Raw genomic sequence first — 19,689 nt, 5'->3', positions numbered from 1 at the left:
ATAATTGTTGTTCAATTACTATTACTTGATTGTATTTATAAATAGTTACTCATAAAAAAGATAAAAAAGTAAAAGTATAGACAAGAAATTTTTTTTCATTGCAGTTAATAACATAAGTGGTAAATAATTTTGAATCATAAAAATAATATGATATTTATATAGCAGTTACTACCTCAAGGTTTGGGGGGATTAGATTCAGTGTTAGCTCCATCTCTTGTAAAGAGACTAAACCTTTTGCGCACTGTTACATTTTTTATTATGACACTGAAGGTAGAAAGTCAAAACCGTCGGTCGGTAAAATATGAAAACACAAAGATAATCTACTATATTAATTTTTTGAAATTCATTTTGGTAAAATATTCTAATAATATATATAAGTTAATAATGACATGAAAGGATGACTATTGTATTAAAAATCATAATATTTTCCTGGGGTTTTGGAACATCAACATTTTTTAACGCATGCAATTACTGTAAAAAACATAATTTTATGTGATAACATATTTTTTTTTTTTTTTTGCAAATTCGAATTAATTTTTATTGATGCAAAATTATGTTTCGTATATGAATATATGTACATAAAGACAAAAAAAAAAATTATTCATGAACTGAATTTCGAGTCGAATAATTTGTCAATTTTAAAATCCCAGTTTTCGAATTATTTGTAACTTTTTAAATTTCTTGATTATTTTAGTCAGTTATATAAGTATTCGATTGTTATTTAATGCAAGGCAAACTTTTGAAAGTAACAAAAAACAATATTTTCGTAGATTCGTGTCTAAGCTGTATTTACCTCTAACGTAAATTCAAATTATTTGAAAAACAGTTTCAAGTCGGATAAAAGAAAATTTTGAAATTAATCGTAAATTTCCGAATAAATCGAGAATTAACAAAAAATCCAGAAAGTTTCGAATAATTCGATTCGATTTGATGCAAATAATTCATAAGTTTGAACTATTCGCATACCCCCAGTATTCAGTAATTTTGAAAAGTCACTTAGATAAAGATAATTTATAGATATGAGATGATTTAAAAAAAAAAATTTTGTGACAATTTTTAATAAAATTTAAAATTTCACCAGAAAATTTAAGAACAATATTAAATATTGCATAAATTTAAATGTGAACTCGAATAACTTCTGAAAGACTAAAGTCATCAAAAAATGATAAGATACTTTTTTTGTAGAGCGTCCAATTACTTACAAAAGTTTTTTAGTAGTTTGTCTGTATGACATATTATTAGCTAGTTATAGGGATTAGAAGCGAAAAAAATTATTCCTTTAATATTCGCATGGAAAATAGAAAATTAATATGAATATGAAGCTCCCCATTAATATAAATATTAAGCTCAAATTTTAAAAAGGGTATTTTTTATATCTTTTTTTTATATTTTTTATACCTTAATTATAACTTATAACTACATATAGAATATGAAACAAAAAAATTTTCATACATGTAGTGTTTTATGTATTATGCAAAATATTATAGAAAACACATCGTTAATTAGCAGCAGTAAACTTTCAACACTAACTGCAAGCATTCATGTATGGAAATTAATTGTAGTCTTTTGTGTAACTCCATAACAAAGTAGTTATTAGGTACTTTAAGCTTTGTTTTTTTTTTTTTTTTTTTTTTTTTGGCAAAGCTTTAACTTTATTAGTATTTATTATTTTCTCGGGGAAAATTTCCGTAATATTTAAACAGTACTGTTAGTTTAATTAACCCTGTAATTACTGCAGTTATTCATCACTACTCTAAATAATGAGACTTTATGTTCGAGACTTCAGTCTGAGACTCATATATTTTTTTGTGAATTATGATTATTATTATTTACATTTTTTAATCTGTGATTTTAATATGATTTTAGATATTTATGAAACTTATGATTTATTTTAAAGCAGATCTAATTTTTCGAGCCAGAAGTGTCCTAGATAAGTTCTAATAAAGTCTTGAGGTATTTCCTAAAAGATATGTGTCAATGACTTTTTTAATAAAATTTTTAGAGTTCCATAAAAATACAGATCACTGTCCCTGGCAGTTTACGAGCAAAATATTTCTGACCATGAACTCTTCAGAATTATGGATTTTCTTTACAAGGATAAATATTTTAACTTTTCTGTGGCTTATAAAATTTAAGATGAAAATTTAATTATTTTGAAAATTTTATTTAAGTTGAGTTAAAAAAAAAAAATGAACTCCAGAGAAGTTGGCTGTTGTAAGTATATTAATGAAAAAAAGTCATAAAATGTCAAATGGTTCTCCCAATCTAAAGTGATCCGTAGAAATCGTAAAATTTATCTCACTTAAAACTATTTATAAATGCACATTAATTAATCTTTTGTTGCTAAAAATAATTATGTGTTATCAGTGTCTGGTATACAGTACATCGTCCGGTCCTTTATCTTCTTTCTAATTAAAACTTTTTTTTCTTTATTAATGTCCAAGTTTTTTAATTAACCTTATATCCATAAAATTTCTAATAATTTTTTTAAACCGTCAAACTGTACACTAGTACGAATTCGAACCAGCTAAAACTGTGAAAAGTAAAATATTTCTGTTTTTATACTATAAAATTTATAGACAAAGTTTGGCACAATCCACGCTTATTATTATTTTGATGCATTTCATGAAAATACTCCTGTGTTTTTACTATGAGACTTACAGACTTGAACTTTGGCACAAATGTTTCTCACATTCATAAGCCCTTTCAAATTCTAGAATCTGCCATTACTGATATTTTTTTCGAAAATCAATCCTGAGGAAGTCGTACGGCCGTATTAAAGATAAAAATACTCCCATTTTCGTAACTATAAGATCTAGAGGCTTGAACTTTAGTATAAAATTTTTTAGCTTACACACAAGAATTTACCATTAATGGTATTTCTCCAAAAATTATTTCCGAGGAGGGTCACGCGCAGGTCTCAAATTGAAATTTCTGTTTCAGAACTGTAAGGCATACAGACTTGGACCTTGGCACAAATGTTCCTTGCATTCATAAGAAAACGCTATTATGCAGTATTTTTCTGGAAATCAATTCCATGGGTTTTGCGTCAGGGTCAAAAATGAAAACACTCCGATTTTTTCAACTTTAAGACTCACAAACTTGAACTCTGATGTAAAAAAGGTTAGGAAGAAATAGGAAATTAGGAAATTAGGTATCCTGTCCCAGTAAACACATTGACGTAAATTTGACGTCAGAGTGACGTTACGCTATGTCATAATTTATGTAAGATATAAGTCACGAATGAGTCAGGTGTGACTCATTATTTCACACTTTTTTACGTAAGATTATGATGTAAAACTAATGACGTATACATGACGTAAATGTGATGTGTGACATTCCATGACGTCAGTATGACATGTGGGTGATCTCAAAATCATCAATCCGGAAAAAATATGAAAAAAAAAAAAAATTAAATACCGAATTTTTGATTTCATTATTACCGCGTGAACGCATTATAAATTCAGAAACATGAATTGATAGCAGTAAATGATGAAAAAATCCTGGGCGTCTGCTGGGTTCGAACACGGTTCCTCTTGGCTGGCAGTCCTGAACGTTAATCACTGGTCCACATCACGAAAGATCGTCTTGTGCTTAATTGATGTATTTAGAGTGAAATGCCGGTAAAGACCGAGTTCATAAGTTTTCGTGATGGATTTTTACAAAATTAAAAAAAACTCCATGAACTTATATGATATTTTATAAAAACAATATTTGTCGGCCTCGATGATAATTATAAAAAAAAACTACATAAAAATTTATTGTTTCTTCAATTTTTTTAATTTTCTGTTGTGATATGAAATTTAAATAATCTTATATAAAATTTTACGAAACATTAAATAATTTCACAAAATTTTATGAAATTCAATTGATTGAAAAATTGCAATACTACACTTTACAATCTTAATATCAGAAAAGTTCAAACTGTCGTCACATTTTCTTTTTTATCCTCAATGATATTTTCGGTATATCATCTAAAAAAATAAAGTCAATTTTTTTATACTCACGCTAATGTTTTAGTGTAAACGTCTGAAATCTATTATCGAGCTTATCGATTACTTTGGCCCCAAAAATGTTCGACATTTAGTTGTTATTTTTACACATTTACACATTTTTGAAAATTCATTCTATGATTGTTTTATTTTAATAAATAGATGATAAAAACACTATGACTCAGAAATTACATCAGCATTGCATAAAATACTGACTTGTCACTGATGTAAAGATATGATTTAAGAGTGACATCCATATTACATACAACCGTGATTTTGCTACTAACATAAATGTATGATTTTTTAATTACGTCATTATGATATACAATAATGGCTTTATTACTACGTAACAATGTGATGTAAATTTGATGTCAAGCGTACGTAATACATAAGTCATAACTGTGACATACAAGAGTAATCCTTACATCAATCTGACGTCAAGCGTACGTAACACATGTCATAACTGTGACGTCATACAAGAGTCATTCTTACATCAATATGATGTCAAGTTTTTACATCATATTAAAGCCATGTAGAACGTCAGATTGACATAAAATTTACGTAAGATGCCGTGACATTTCTATGACCTACGTATGACGTCAAAGCAAGGTCATGTGTTCACTGGGGTACACTTATAAATATCTATTGCTATTTTTTCTAAAAGCAACTACGAGGGGGTTTGGTCGAAATTTTCAACATTAATATAAATATCGGAATATCACATAATCTACGCAGGTGCAGCTGTGGGTGACGGCCAGTTTAATAGGATTTTATAAATTGCAATTTCAAAAGCTACATTGCCTGTCTCTCTCTCTCATTCAACCCACTAAAAATATCAAACAGATAAAAAAGCAATGCTTATAGATCAATACTTATAAATTTATTTGCCAACTAAAAAAAGAAAATACATAAGTTTAAAATAATTTATTTGTCTGTACCGACTAGTTCTATTCATTTGAAAAAAGTCAGAAAAGGAAACATTGAATTCTTAGCAATTTAAGCTATAAGCTGGTATAGCAGTGAATATAAACTGAGCGAATGTCAGACGGCTGCAACATCAAGTATCAACAATATTGCTTCGGTCCCTCAGGTTTTTTGACACTCAAAAATAAAAAAAGTCAACAAGGTTAGTCTGATCGGCAGTATTGATGCGCATGTGTGAAAACCGACGATACTTCTCGGTTCTCTCTTTGAAGGAATTCAAAATGGCGGTTGGGCTGGACGGTATATTTACATCAGAACAAGCAAGACCAGCTCGGTGGTGTCTCGTAACTTATACGACTTTAGCTCGACATCACGTGCCAGCCATGTTACTTTTAAATGCAAGTGTACATGTGAATATATATAACAATTAACAAGGACGCTTATGCTCTCGATGAACGGCCGTGTGTACAGTATTCCACCTTGTACATTCTCCACGTCCGGGTGCAACGATCGCTAATTGTGTTTCAATATTCAAATATCTTATCGCCATTTTTTTTTTTTTAATAAAATTTTTTTTCTCATATGAGCCCTTTTATACTTTTAATTTTTTATAATGACTATTTCGGAATTTAAATTTATTGCTAAATAATGAACATGGAAGAATATCCAAGGTACTTTTTTTTTTTCATTGCATGAATGAAAAATAAAAAATCAAAGTAGTGGCTGTAAATGCTGGCAACCAGTTTAAACTGGACCCGGTTTTAATCCACGCGAGATACTCGTTCTTCTCGCTGAATGGTAGTCTGGTCTACAGACTTGTTATTTGTGTGCTTGGAAATAGCACACAGCATGGAGCTAGAGACTCGAAGGTATTATACCTCTCCCACTGTAAGGATAAACACGTACGGCATCGACCGACGGCAGCCATACTGCTCACTCGTTTGCTATGTCTACTCTTATATGGGTACCTGATGAGCAAACATTTTTTACTATTTGCTACTGTCTTTAATATTAATGACAAAGTGTATGTGTACATACATACAATTATGTTGATTTAGTATGTTGACGCCTTATTTTTTTTTAACAAAAGTTTCACTGCTCTTGTTGAAGACAAATTAACTGCAGGCCCGTAAACGTTCGAGTGAGTGAATAAATTGTTAATTTTTTTTTAACGTAAAGTTTTTTTAACTTTATCTCTATGTCTGCATATGATTTTAATGAATACTATTTCCCTTTAAAGCTTTCGATGCAAAAGTTGAAAAATTTTCGCTACATAGAGAAAAAGAATTTTTTTACGCAAAAAAATTTTTCCAAAATGAATTGAAAAGAAAAATTGTTATTAAATACCCGCTTATTGATATAAGTAATGAATGAATTTCTTAGTTTCGTCTGACAATGCATGCTTGAACTACTCAAATTTCTCCAAAACTCGATAAACTACTCGAAATAACCACCATATTATTAAGTTTTCCAGGTAAAAAAAAGAAACTTAAATTTCAGTGAATTCGGCCAAAACCACCCGTGTAAAATTAAAATTTATCTGCAAAATTCATAAGATATTCTGCATCATGGACGTTTCGCTTGTGAACCATAGTCAGAAATATTAAACAGTTTTTTTTTAAGAATACGTTAACTCCAGAGAAAAAAGCACAAGTTCTGCAAAAATTATGTATCGCTGGTATGGAAATCATACTGAAATTTTCCGAGGAATTTTCGTAGAATGTGTTTCTTTAAGAAACTATACTTATGGAAGTTTTAAATTATATGAACATTCAATACTATTTCCCTTTACAAGCGCAAAAGACTCTATTAAAAATCATAATAAAATTATGATATGAATTTTCGGGGTATATGCCTTCAAAGAAATATTGGGGTATGATTAAAGTATATTATTAATATAGTATTTGGCATCGAAATCACAGAAAGTTCGAAAAAAATAACAACAAAACTCTCCTATGAGCTTCTATAGAAAATATGTAGATTATAAGCAAAATCTCCACTTGCTAAAAAAGTGATATGATTTTTTCAGAATTTTCGCGGTACTTGTAATTTTTTTTTGAAATTAACGTGTTCTTCAAAAAGACTAGTCAATGATCCCAACATCTTATGGATTCTGCAGCAAAATTTTCAAATTTGACTTTTTTTAACCTAAATGAATACTAGGTAAATCAACCGCCAAAAGCAAGTCAAAAATAAATGAAAAACACATGTTTGACTTCATTTTGGCTAGCTTGACTTACTTAGTTATCCATTTGAATCATAAAAGTCAAATTTAAGATACTGTTTGGGTTGCTATTTGTTGAAAATCTTTGGTACACTGTAAAGTTTTTTTTTATTTATTGAAGGAAAATCGAATATTTTTGGTCCAAATTTTCATGTATGTATATTTTGCCAACGCAAGAAAATAAAAAGGGATACTACGCGAAGAATAAAATGAAAATGAAACACACGTTTCGCAACCGTAAAAATCGCCCACACTACTTTGTATAAACGTGATGATCCTTCGAAACCTTCCACCATTTGTATTTAAAACATAGCAGTATCACATAGCTCTGCTAGCAGAATTCCGCAAGTTAATATAATCCACCTACACAAATACACAGTACTCATATTACTTTTTGCATAAACTTTCGAAGCCACAGGGTATACACTATCTCTGGTATATCATATTGGCTTGAAAAGCGATTTCAAATTTACATCCCGGCACTTTTTAGCCCGACGTTCTCTTTATCACTCTTTTTACTTCACAGTAACGTTACTCCCTATCGTTTTCATAAATTTTAAGCTTCACTCCGTTAGTTGTTTTATTCCTCTTTTTATCGTTAATTTTCCTTGAGTTTTTATTCCGAAATTGAATTTTTTTTTCTCATGTTTACATTAAATATTTATAATCTTTTAGTATTCATATATTGATCCATTAAATATATACTGCTGTAAATATTATATATTTATATTACAAATTTGTACACAAATATTTATTGTCTTAATAGACAGAAGCATCATACGTGACATAAAAAATAACTTAATTTCTAGGAGTCAAAGAAATTTTTTTCTATTTTAATTGGGCTTTTCACAAAAATGCTTAATAATGAATTTATTCTATTATAAATAGAAAAAAATTTTTGGCCAAAGGAAATAATTTGTGATTAAAGAATTTTTTTTGATCGATACGGAAAATCAAAATTTTGTTGCATCAAGTAAAAAATAATTATTTGTTGCAAGAGATATTATTTCTCAATATTAACAGATATTTTTTTGAAGAAAAATATGTAACGTATTTGTAGCAATGTTGAATTTTTTCGTTTGTATAATTCAAATTTTCAGGAATAAGTACCATTTTATCACCGCGGCAATGTCAACATGCTCTAACTACAAAAAAGCTTTTCGAGAGAAAAATTACATATGGAGGGGAGTCACAATGCCGGGCAGTAGTAGCAGTAGTTCAGAGCTCGCCGCAAGATAGCGCCTAATTGTGCGTGCTGTCCCTGGTAAGAAACATACTGTAGAACTATTAAGTGCCAAAACTGAGAGCAACTTTAACGTATCTAAGGGATTTTCTGAACTAGTGTTTCTCTCCAATTTATTACCTGGCTCAAATCGTGTATCTATTTATTACATTAAGCAATTACAAACCAAAACTTAGAAAAAATAATATACAAATATTTTGTTAGGTCTAACAAAAAGACAGAAATAATCTAAAACACAAGCATTAAAATATCTAAAGCGAATATAGTTTGAGTTCAGTAATAAAGTAATTTCCAACTGAAAAATTGAATTTTGATGCATAGAATCCTGAAGGATTTTTAGAAATTTTATATATAATTACCCAACCAATTAACTTATAAACTAGGATTCAATTGAAACACTCAATATGATAAATATAAAAAAAAATAGTCAAGCTTACAATAATATAAATAAAGTTGAAGTGCATCAAATATATATAATTGTATAACCACATATACTATTTCAAAAGATGAAAAAAATATTAATATTGTTTTGCGTAATAACTCTTCTGCTTACACTATTTTAGCGGCGCGAAATTTAGTTCTATTTTCTGTCATATCTGTGATAATAAAGCTTACTCTGCATTCCATCACGACATAGTATCGTTTCGTAAATTTCTCCATCTGAGGGATGAAAAGATTTATCAAAGAATAGATTTTCTTGAAAGAAAAGTCGATTTTTGATTAGAATAGGAATCGACTTTTCCATCCCTACTCCATCTGTAATTGATCCTAAAAGTCGTGACTTAAAATTCTTTATATTTTGTAATGGTTGATCCACAATATAATAGAAATACATTATTGTTTATAGATCAATTAATGGCATGAAATGTGACACACGCAGAGTTCTAGAAAGTGAATCATTAAATGTGAACATGTACACTGAGAGAAAAGTGCTTAGTAACCTGAACTATGCAGCGATAGATATAAAAATATAGTCTCCCTAACCAATTTTTATTGTTACTGGAACTATGTACTAGTGTGAATCAGCACGGAAAAATAGTTACATTAACTAAATTTAAGAAACCATTTTTGCCTTATTATGGTCACTACAAAACTTTAATCATTTTAAAACAAGACTTAGTAGTGAACACAATATAATCTTTATCGTTTGCTCAATTAACATAAAATAGATACAGTAACTACGTTAGCTTAGTGACTGTGTGATAGTTGGTAGAAATAATTTTAATAGATGACACAACTAAGAATTTAGTTGTCGTCTCATACAATATCATTTATTTAGTTCCTTTTACTACTAACAAAAGTATCAACCGTACTATTTCATGTTAGTTCTCTAAACAGTCGATTTCTAGTTAATTTAATAATTATAGAATATTTCTGCTGACTAGTAATCAAATTTAAAAAAAAATTCAAAAGAGAATATCGTTATAAATACCATTAATATTTAGTTTCCCTGCCTCTAAATTGCATTCCTAATGCCAAAAGTGCGTATTGCAAAACATAAGCCAAAGAAGCGTATCAAACATTTTTTTTTGCTTATCAGTTCCGAATCGTTAAACATGTGGAGGTCGATTAAAAAAGTGAAAAAAAAAATTTTTTTATACCAAAAGGGCGTGTAAATATTTTTTGTTACTTAGATAATTCCCTCCAAATATGTGGGGCTTTTGAGCCAAAGTCGTAGCGTATTTCGCCGTACTTGAAGTCGTGGCGTATTTTGGCTCAACTCAAACCAAGTTGACTCACAGGTTTCTTTTTATCAGTGTGTGTAGAGAAACTCAAATTTGAAAGCCGTGTTTATAAGTTTTCATAACGTACAAATAAATAACCTTATGAGTTAAAGAGAAACCCTTTATAGCAAAATAATCAAACAAGATGTTTGAATCGAAGCAGTTTTACGATTTTCATATTATAAAATAATTCCAGCTATTAATATTAATCCTACATATATTTTTAAATTATGTGCTGTTTTTGAGAATTATAAATATACAGAAAAAACAGATAATTTGAATCCTGAAATTTTTTTAAAAATCGATTCGGGAAATCAAAATTTTCTTGCCCTAAATAAATAATTATCTTGAAATTTTTATTTTTAATTCAAATATTTTTTCTCAAGTTAACATATTCTTATGCTTAAAGCGAAGAATTTTTACTTGTTTCAAAAGTTTTTATTTCTTAATATTAGATATTTTTTTGAAGTAAGATATATGAGTTTTTGTAACAATCTGCACTTTTTTGTTTGAAGAATATAAAATTTATCGCAATGAGTACTATTATTTAACGCAAGAATTTTTTATGCTACAACCAAAACAAAAAAGTTGCTTAAACTAAGAGATAAAAGTCACCAGAACAAAGCAACAACAGCGGGAGTAGTTTGGTGCTCGCCACCAGATCGCGCCCACCTTTTGTATAGTGTCCCTGGTAAGAAACTTATTTCAGAAGTATTATATTCCAAGCTTGAGAACGATCCTGGCATAAATACTTCTCTGTTATCCGACAGAGTGACAAGAATCATTTTTGATTGTAATATAGTATATACTAAATTACATTAAGACATTAATATTTAATATTAATGTTTCCTAAAATAATTTTTGTTATAATAAAAAAATATCAAGTACGTTCAATGTGAAAGAAAAAAAATTTCTAAATTTGTCACGCAAATATTAGCTAGTAAATAAAAAAAAATCCAGTAATAATGAACCAAAATCTGCAGTACAGATCGCTAAATAATTTTATTTCTTGCAGTACTAAATCATGGAAATGGTAACTATGAATGTTTAGTTACAATAAGTCAAATCAGTACATTCTCAGAAAGTTCGATTTTCTAGTGTGTACATCTAGACACAAATACTTATTCCTACAATTATAAATGATTTGAAGAAATAAGTGTACATTATTAACATCACTATAATTTCATTGCTCATTGGACTAAGAATAAATTATTTACTACAATATAAATTATAGTTATGTTAACTTTATCTTAGTATATGTAACTGAAAATAGTAAGAATGACTATGTAGTCGAAGATTACTTTACTATGGTGTATTAGTTACTGAAACTGATTTAGTTTAGCTGAGTCGTCTGTGAACTACGATTTCTTAGTTCAGAAAACCGATTTTTTCTCTCAGTGTAAAATATATTAACTTGACCCGCATGCTGGAGCATGTTATCATTAAAGAAAATGATGATGATATTTTTATTAACTCGACTATTCCACATACAATTATAAACCGTTTTCTTAATTTTCTTTTATTAATAATCGGTTAGAACTAATTGCTTTATAAGTTTACGATTTTTTTCAAATTATACTTTCAACTTACACAGAGAAAAATGTTGGCTCAAAACCTACCAGTTTTTATTATGCTGTCGACCAAACTTGAAACAGGAAGGGAAGCATCCAAAAAATTATTATGCTGCATCACAACTATTATAATGTATAGAAGTAATTGTTATTAAATCTAATTGATAAGAGTCTCGTGCGTAGTAAGTATTATGATATAGCATAATAATTTTTCGTATGAGCATAATAATTTTTGGATGCTTCCCTTCCTGTTTCAAGTTTGGTCGACAGCATAATAAAAAAATGTTGGGAAATCCAAAAGTGCACACCTCAATCGCTCATTTTATTTTTACTCATTACATTTATTATATAATATGAATGTACTTTTCTTTATTATGGATTTTTATTCAACTTACAAATTATCAATTTGATTTTTTTATTTTTTATTTTCAGTTTAATATTTTTTTACTAACATTTTTTTTAAATATCCCGCCTTTTGTCTTAGATGTCGCTCTTTTTTCAAACATATTGGTGCGCTAGTGCTGCCACCACTAGGTGATAGAGCGAAACAATGAACAAAATAATAACAACAGTAAAAATAGCAGCTAAATTTTTCACGAATAATCAGTTTTACGTTTTTAATTAATTACAATTAAACCAAAAAGATTCAGATAGTGATTTTCATAAGGGTTCTTATGATAAAAAATACAAAGACAATAAAAAAAAAGTTAGGCCGATTAATGGTGTCTATCGGGAGTTATCGTGTTTACGAAGTTTCATACGTAACAATTCACAGCACTGGTTTCTTGAGTTAAAATAATTTATTTTAAACTAATAAAATAATGAATTGACTTAATGTTAGGTTCAAATTGTTCCTTAATAAATTTTCTCTATGCTAGTGTACAATTTTACCTATCTTGGTGTAATTCAAATAGGGTAGAGAGATTTTTATGTGAGTAAAATAGTCGAATGAAAGAAACCGTTCATAAAGCACCCTCAGCGCTTTCGCGCTTGAGGTGTGCAATTGGTAGGTTTTGAGCCAACATTTTTTTCCGTGTAGTTTTCGTAACTACTAGAATTCTCTTCAATTTTAATTTTTTTTTTTTTTTATAAAAAGATAACGTGAGTTATTAAACGAAATATATTATCTTATCAACTCTGAACGCTGCTATTAAATAATTTCATGTAGACAATATATCAACTGACTTACAAGATTACTTCAAAGATACTACAAAGTTATATCACGAATACTGCAATATATTCAAGACCAAAATACCACAAAAAGTATATTGTATATATACTAATGACAAAGAACCAAAGGTAGATATATCGACTGCTGGTAGCAAGGAGTATAAATGCTGAAGTCGCAGCGTCGGTGACCACAACAAAGTCATAAAAAAGAACCCAAACTTGTCACGTTGCTCGTTGGCTACACGCGTGTCTTGGCCAACTACGTCTCCCGCTTTTTGCAAAAAAAAAAAAATACGCTAACTTTTTATTACGACTTGATAACTTTAAGTTTGCGAGAACAGATAATGTAGCCAACGAAAAAATATTTTACTGATACCTTTATGGCATTATATTTCAAAAAATGTGATAATACTCGAATTCTCTGGGCAGGCTTTTGATACTTTTTGGTGTTCGTGAGTTTTTTGATCTAAATTTAAATTATCAATTTTTTTATCTGTTAACGTTATTTTTTTTATCATAGCAGAGCTATTATCTTGAAGAATGAAGTTGACAATATACGTACATCTCAGTGAAGTAAATTTTAGTAATCATAATATTATGATACGAGTATTACTGACCGAGAACAAAAAAATATCTCATAAGCAAAAATACTGTTTTCTCCACAGCACAAAAAAAAAGTTATCTTGAGTCAAAAAAATATTTTAGAAGTTTTTTCGGGAACCATGTCAAGATTTTCTTGAACCAATAAGAGGTAAATAAAGCAGATTTTTTTTTATTTTCGCCGCTATTTAGTTATTTTTGCATGTACATTAAAAATTCTAGTTCAGCCGGTTGATAATAATATATTGAATCTGAAAATTTACAAATTGTCTGTTTCAGATAGTCCATTTTTTAAATTTTAACACCAAGCGCAAATCCACCTATTGATCGAGGTGTTGTATTCGAATGATGTTTTTGTATGTTAAAAGTGTGTAAAGTGTATAATAAAACTTTTTTAAATGTATTTCATTAGTGTATTTATTAAGCCTAACAAACATGTATATCTTTATTCATAATCTCATTAAAAATTCATAAAAAATAACCTTCTTTTCGAGCGCTCAAAGTAGAATACTGCCTTATTAGAAATAGGGTGATCCAGTAAATGAACACGACTAGTAAATGAACATTATTTAATTTTGACCTCCAATATATAGATATATTTAATTGGAAACTTTTCGAACATCAATCCTTATTTTGTTATATCCTTCTATATTAAAATATTTAAAAATATGACCTTTCATTTACCGACTAAATCACTCTATATATCTTTTATTCAACAAGATTACTTTGATTGCATGTGGCGCGAATGCCAAAGATTTAAATAATAAAAAATGGTCATTGAGTATCTCAAAGTGCAATCGGCAATATAAATGTATATTACAAAAAAGTAACTCACCTTGCGGCTGTATCGATGTCGCAGATGTCGCTGTGAACCAACGAGACAATTTTGACCGTGTCGTTGCTTTCGCCGTCGTTGTTTTGGGTTTATTTCCCAGGAATGTTCAGGAAGAAAAACAAATAGGATTTCGCAATCCAGTTGGTGTCCCTTGAAGTGGGACTCAATAATCCTTGCACAGCTAGTCCATACTCGGTGCCTTTTTATCCACTGAAACAACCAATAATCGTTCGATTCGTGTTCCAAAATAAATGAAAACTTACACGCACGTACGGACATCGATTAGAAGAGCAACTTATCAGTAAAATTGTCAAGTTATTCATCTTTCGTACTCCTTACTTTCTTTAACTCGTAAATAAATGACATAAATATGAAAAAAGTAATACTGCTATTAATTTATTATAATCCTTGCGCTGTCATATTGGTTTATAATTTACAAAAACACGTAACTATGAAGTTGGTTAAAAATAGTTGATAGAACTAGGACACGATGAAGTCTATGTGCGTCCGACGGCCACCGAAGAATTGCAATGTCTTGTTTAAATTAGAAATGTCGCACAATTTAACGCTCTTAACTAGAACACGGCTCATAACTTATGACAAAAGTATGTTACTTTAAATTCAAACATTTGCAACAACATTAAATAAATAATAATAATAATTTAACAAAAAAAAAAAAAAAAAATAATAATAAAATTAAAGCTGCTGTCTGGCAATTTCGTTAGATTTTGATAGCATGTCCTAGCTTATCAGATCTACAAAAACGTCTCTATTGGTTTTCTTGGTCTTTTTATTATCGTCCGTCCATGACAATGCAATGCAAATGTGAATGAAGAGCTGGAACATAAATTTTAGTGTCCTTGGAGACCGTGTCGGAGATTGGTCACTGGTGGGAATAAACACTAGTCGGGTGACATTGTGAAAACCTCACTGTTTTAACGATTCCCTCACTTCTATCGACGATATCTGATGATTATTTAATAAATTTATAACTCAACTAATTGCTTTTGACAGCTAAATAAATAAAAAAATTCTGAAATAAAAACAACACTAAGCACTAGGATTCTCCGAACTTGATCGAATCGGTCTAAGTACACCAGAGTAACGAGTGAACTTGGCGACGATTTAAATCCACGGAGTCACTTATTTTGTCGCGTGCAAAAGACCGTAAGCTTTTGAGCCCCCAATATTGTGACTCCCTTAGAACTGGTTGCCATGCAAGGCAGGCACTACGAGCAGTGAAACAGAAATACACTGGTGGACTACTCACCGTTGGTTGCCAAAGCTTGGCAGCACTACTATACTCGCGACCACTACACGCTAAGGTAGAGAATCGGTTGAGCATGTGAAAGACCGAGTAATAAGTTTGAATAAGAGAGAAGAGAGAAAGAGTTAAAGAGTCAAAGAGTGAGAAAAGAGTATAAGGAAGAGACAAAGAACGACAAAGAAAGAGCTGCCAAACGGCAACCAACGAGAATTACTATGCTGGAACTATACTGAGAGCAAGTAGCGAATGCCTCGATTCGCTTCTTCGAGACACGCAGAGGCGAGTCCAAGCGAAACAAGTGCCAGTAACGTCCTAAGAAATAACTGCCTACGTTTTTTAGTCTTATTCCCTCTCTACCCTTCTTCCGTATATTCTCAGTATAGTATTTTACTTATTCAGTTCTTTTGCTAAAAGAGCGAAAATTCAATTAGACAATGCTATACTACTGGATCACTATTTTTGATCTCGATATCTGGCCACTGAGTGGATTCGCGTTTGATAACGGGGAGGTGTAGGCCGTTTAGCACGAAAACGCATCTTTTTTTGAGAAGGAAATGATGTTGGTTCTGGCGCAAGATGAAAATATTTTAGTATTAATGGAATATTTATTGGAATTTATGTTTATATTTAACGATAAAAAGATATGTTTTAGATGAGGTTTAAAAACTAAGCTAAATTTATTTTCGGTACAGTTGACATGTAGCATTTGAGGGACATAAAATATAAAAATCCTTGAGAGCATAAAGCTGCATGAGACGGATCATGTGTGAAGATACCATAGTGACGGTATTTAAATTGAAAGCTTGGATGGTTTTATACACTGACAGATATAATGTGAAGGCTATGAAAATGATAAGATGAATAAAAAGTTTAATAAATTTGGTAAAAATAATACATATACTGGTGTACGTATGCCAAAATACAAATTATCACAAAATTTATGTTGGAAATTCAAACGATCCCGGGTAAAAATATTTGGCCGAAAAAGCTGAATTTGTCCGAAATCACGCCGAAAACAGCCTAAATTTGGCTGAAATCTCGCTGGTCATATAATTTCATTGAAAAAGGTCAAAAGTTGGCTAAAAACACACCGAAATTTTATTATTCTTAATAAACAGACTGAAAACTGGCTGATAAATTGAGTCAGCCTATTTGCGGTTTTTTTTGGGTCTAATTATCGGCCATTTCTCGATCGAGCTAGCTTTCAGCCTTGTGTTCATTTTCTGGGCCATGTTTCGACCCCTTTTCGGTCGAGAAAAAATTTTATTATTATTTTGGCTTGAAATTTTTTTACAAATAGTCTGTGTTAAAAAATAACACAAATATTGTGTACATTGCTTCTAACACACAGATTACGTTGACTATAACACAATATTTTTTACTATATACAATAAGGTTGTAAAGAATAAGTTAATTCGAAAATTCTAAGCGACTTAATTTCTCAATAACGAACTCGAATCTGTCACTCAAAATTTTATTTTCTCTGTGAAATTGAAGAATTACATTCCGAGTCATATATATATCAATAGTATTGTAGAGTTGTTGGTAAAACGATTCCAGTAAAGAATGTTTTAAGTTTCTCAGCGTTATGAACCTTCATTTTGTATTGGTTTTTTATTGTTGGATACAGTCTAATGCAAAAGAAAACAAAAAAAAAATGTTACACCGGAAAAGAGATATAATCAAACGTAAAATTGAAAACAAAGTAGTTTATATAGTTTTAGTGTCTCAATTTGCTATTTTTTCTTGGAATCATTTCTTTTTCACCTTTACTTTTTCTATATTTGTTAGAAACATAATTGTCTGCAAGTTCTTTCAATTTTTATAGCTCATTGATTTTTATGACAAACAATATTGTCATTCTATATATTTATTTTATTATTAGTATTCATTCTATGAAATTAGTTGACTTTTGTATTATAATCAAGTCCAATTGGTTTTCACACGGAACAATACACGGAGAAATTATTCTTGTTTGAAAAGCTATAGTGACTCAGTGAAGCCGGAACACTTTGGCCTACAGAAATTGAAATAAACATATGCAGAAATCACTAGAGGTCATGGTAATTTTTTCATTCCTGGGAAAAAAATTTCGAGCCAAAATAATATCAAAATTATTTTTTTGTCAAAAAGTGATCGAAAAATGACCCGGGTCGTGAACACAGGACCAAAAACTAGCCAGGCTAAAATTTGGCTGGTAAGTAGATCTAGAAAAATGGTCAAAATTCAACCGACGACTAGGCCTAAAAATGGCTGAAAATTTTCTGTTATACATTGAGTTTCTAGAAATTTTTCCAATTTTTATAGTTTTATTTGAAAAAAAAAACTATGGCCAAAAATAGGCTGACTTAATTTTTTGGCCTCGACCAAAAAAAATTTTACGGTCTCGACCAAATATCGCATTTTCGATGTATTTTTGGTTAAATATTTTTACCCGAGTAATCATTATTTATCAAGTTTTAATGCTTTTTTTTTTTTCACTTTTTATAAAAACTTTATAAACTTGATCTAATTTTGAAATAAGTTTTTCTTCACATATAATTATTATGTATCTTTTAAAAAGCAATCTATTAAAAATTTATAGATCTATCAAAAGAAAAAGATATATCTTTATTTTCGTTAATATACAAATGACTTGTGTTGTAAAAAGAACATAAATTATAAAATTTAAGGAGGGAGATCATTACGATCGTGAGATAGATTTATGGATGTTTATCAACTGAATTTGCAACAAAGTTATATTTTCACCTCTACTGATCTTCGACATTAAATGAAACAAAAAAATTACTCGGTCAAATACTAAAATAATTTTATGCAAATACTTATCGATAAAATTGAGAAACGGATTATCAGAAAAAGCCATAAATTTATTCAACTTGTATTCAAGCCATCGTTTTTCGAAACCTTGTAATATTTGAAATATTTCCAACTTATATATATGTCCCTTAATAAATATGATTGGCCATATTTACGATGAACGATGAGACGTCCCTAATCCAACCAGCAATAATAATCCTCACACCATGTATTTCATACGCACATAAAATAATCCTGTCTACTTTCATTGCTACAAACTAATCTCTTGATATTGTACCTTCCTCATATAACCTTAAGATTTTTCAAGTAATTAAAACACATAAAAAATATAATTAACAAAGATATTACACGAAGAAAACGAGTCTTGAAAATATTATAATATTTAATATATTTTAGTAAAAAATACTAATGCGAAACAATAGTTGCATTATTTTTATTAATTGTTACCAATGTATGGTAAAAATTACAAAACAGTAATTAATACTATATAGAGGTTTATCCGAAAAATTACTATATCATTAATTTCATGACTGTTTCTTTGAATTCGTTTTTGATAAAATATCAATTTATAGAAAGAGAATATTCAATTATTATTAAAAGTTGAGCAATACATTTAATTATAAGATTTAGCGATTTTCGTTTTGTAAAAATATAAAAATTAACTGAAAGTGTGTACGAAATACTTTACAATATGATAAAGTTACTATTTGTATAGTAATTTTTATAAATTAAATACTGTAGTATTAAATATTAAACTGCCCCTAAAAATAATTAAACGGTTTGTAATTTTTCGAAAGCAGATCGATAAAATTAACAATTAGTAGAGATAACGTATGCAAAAATGTATTACAAGTTCAGGGACTTTCGTTCAAAGAAGACTTCAGATTGGCAGACTGAGGACAAGATTCGCACGCTGGAGACCAAGGTGCAACTCTCGGTCAAGTCAAGTGAATTTTGAATACTAAAATTGACACCAACACTAATACACATGCCATGAATAATAACAATCTATATATCCTACAAAAGTGGGTGTTATGTGACTGCTTATAGTCGTCATGGCAAAGGTTGCTATGAATACTGTTGCCATAGCAACGGTAGCTATGGAGACTGTTGCCGTAGCAACAGTTGCTATGGAGGCTATTGATATAGCAACGGTTGCTATGGAGACTACTGGCATGGCAACGGTTGCTATGGGGATGGTTGGTCATGGTAACCGTTGCTATGAAGATTTTTAATAACGACTTTTTCAAGAGAAGCGTGAAAGGTAGTTATCAAAATATAACAAAAGGTAAAAAATAATGGGCACGTGTCAGCGCACAAAA

The 19,689-nt window shown here is 29.7% G+C and overlaps 1 protein-coding gene and 1 long non-coding RNA gene across 5 annotated transcripts in view; one reads left to right on the top strand and one right to left on the bottom strand.

Annotated features, from left to right (window-relative positions):
- Positions 1 to 19,689, bottom strand: part of LOC106693355 (homeobox protein abdominal-B-like) — a 97,916-nt gene that overhangs the window by 44,176 nt on the left and 34,051 nt on the right. For 2 of the 3 annotated variants that reach the window (XM_053737145.1, XM_053737146.1), the window contains exon 4: positions 14,284 to 14,493. The exons of the other annotated variant lie outside the window; for it this stretch is intronic. The gene's annotated coding sequence lies outside the window, so the exon portion shown is untranslated. The remainder of the gene's footprint in view (positions 1 to 14,283; positions 14,494 to 19,689) is intronic. 3 annotated transcript variants of the gene reach the window in all.
- Positions 13,089 to 13,851, top strand: LOC103570385 (uncharacterized). Of its 2 annotated transcripts, none has more exons than XR_008403375.1 (3): positions 13,089 to 13,300; positions 13,372 to 13,599; positions 13,728 to 13,851. It is a non-coding gene; the product is annotated as an uncharacterized LOC103570385 (long non-coding RNA). The 2 variants fall into 2 exon arrangements; XR_008403376.1 differs by having other exon boundaries at positions 13,369 to 13,599.

The sequence above is a fragment of the Microplitis demolitor genome, chromosome 3 (assembly GCF_026212275.2).
Source record: "Microplitis demolitor isolate Queensland-Clemson2020A chromosome 3, iyMicDemo2.1a, whole genome shotgun sequence".
NCBI lineage: Eukaryota > Metazoa > Arthropoda > Insecta > Hymenoptera > Braconidae > Microplitis > Microplitis demolitor.
This window is presented reverse-complemented; position numbering and strand designations above follow the sequence as displayed.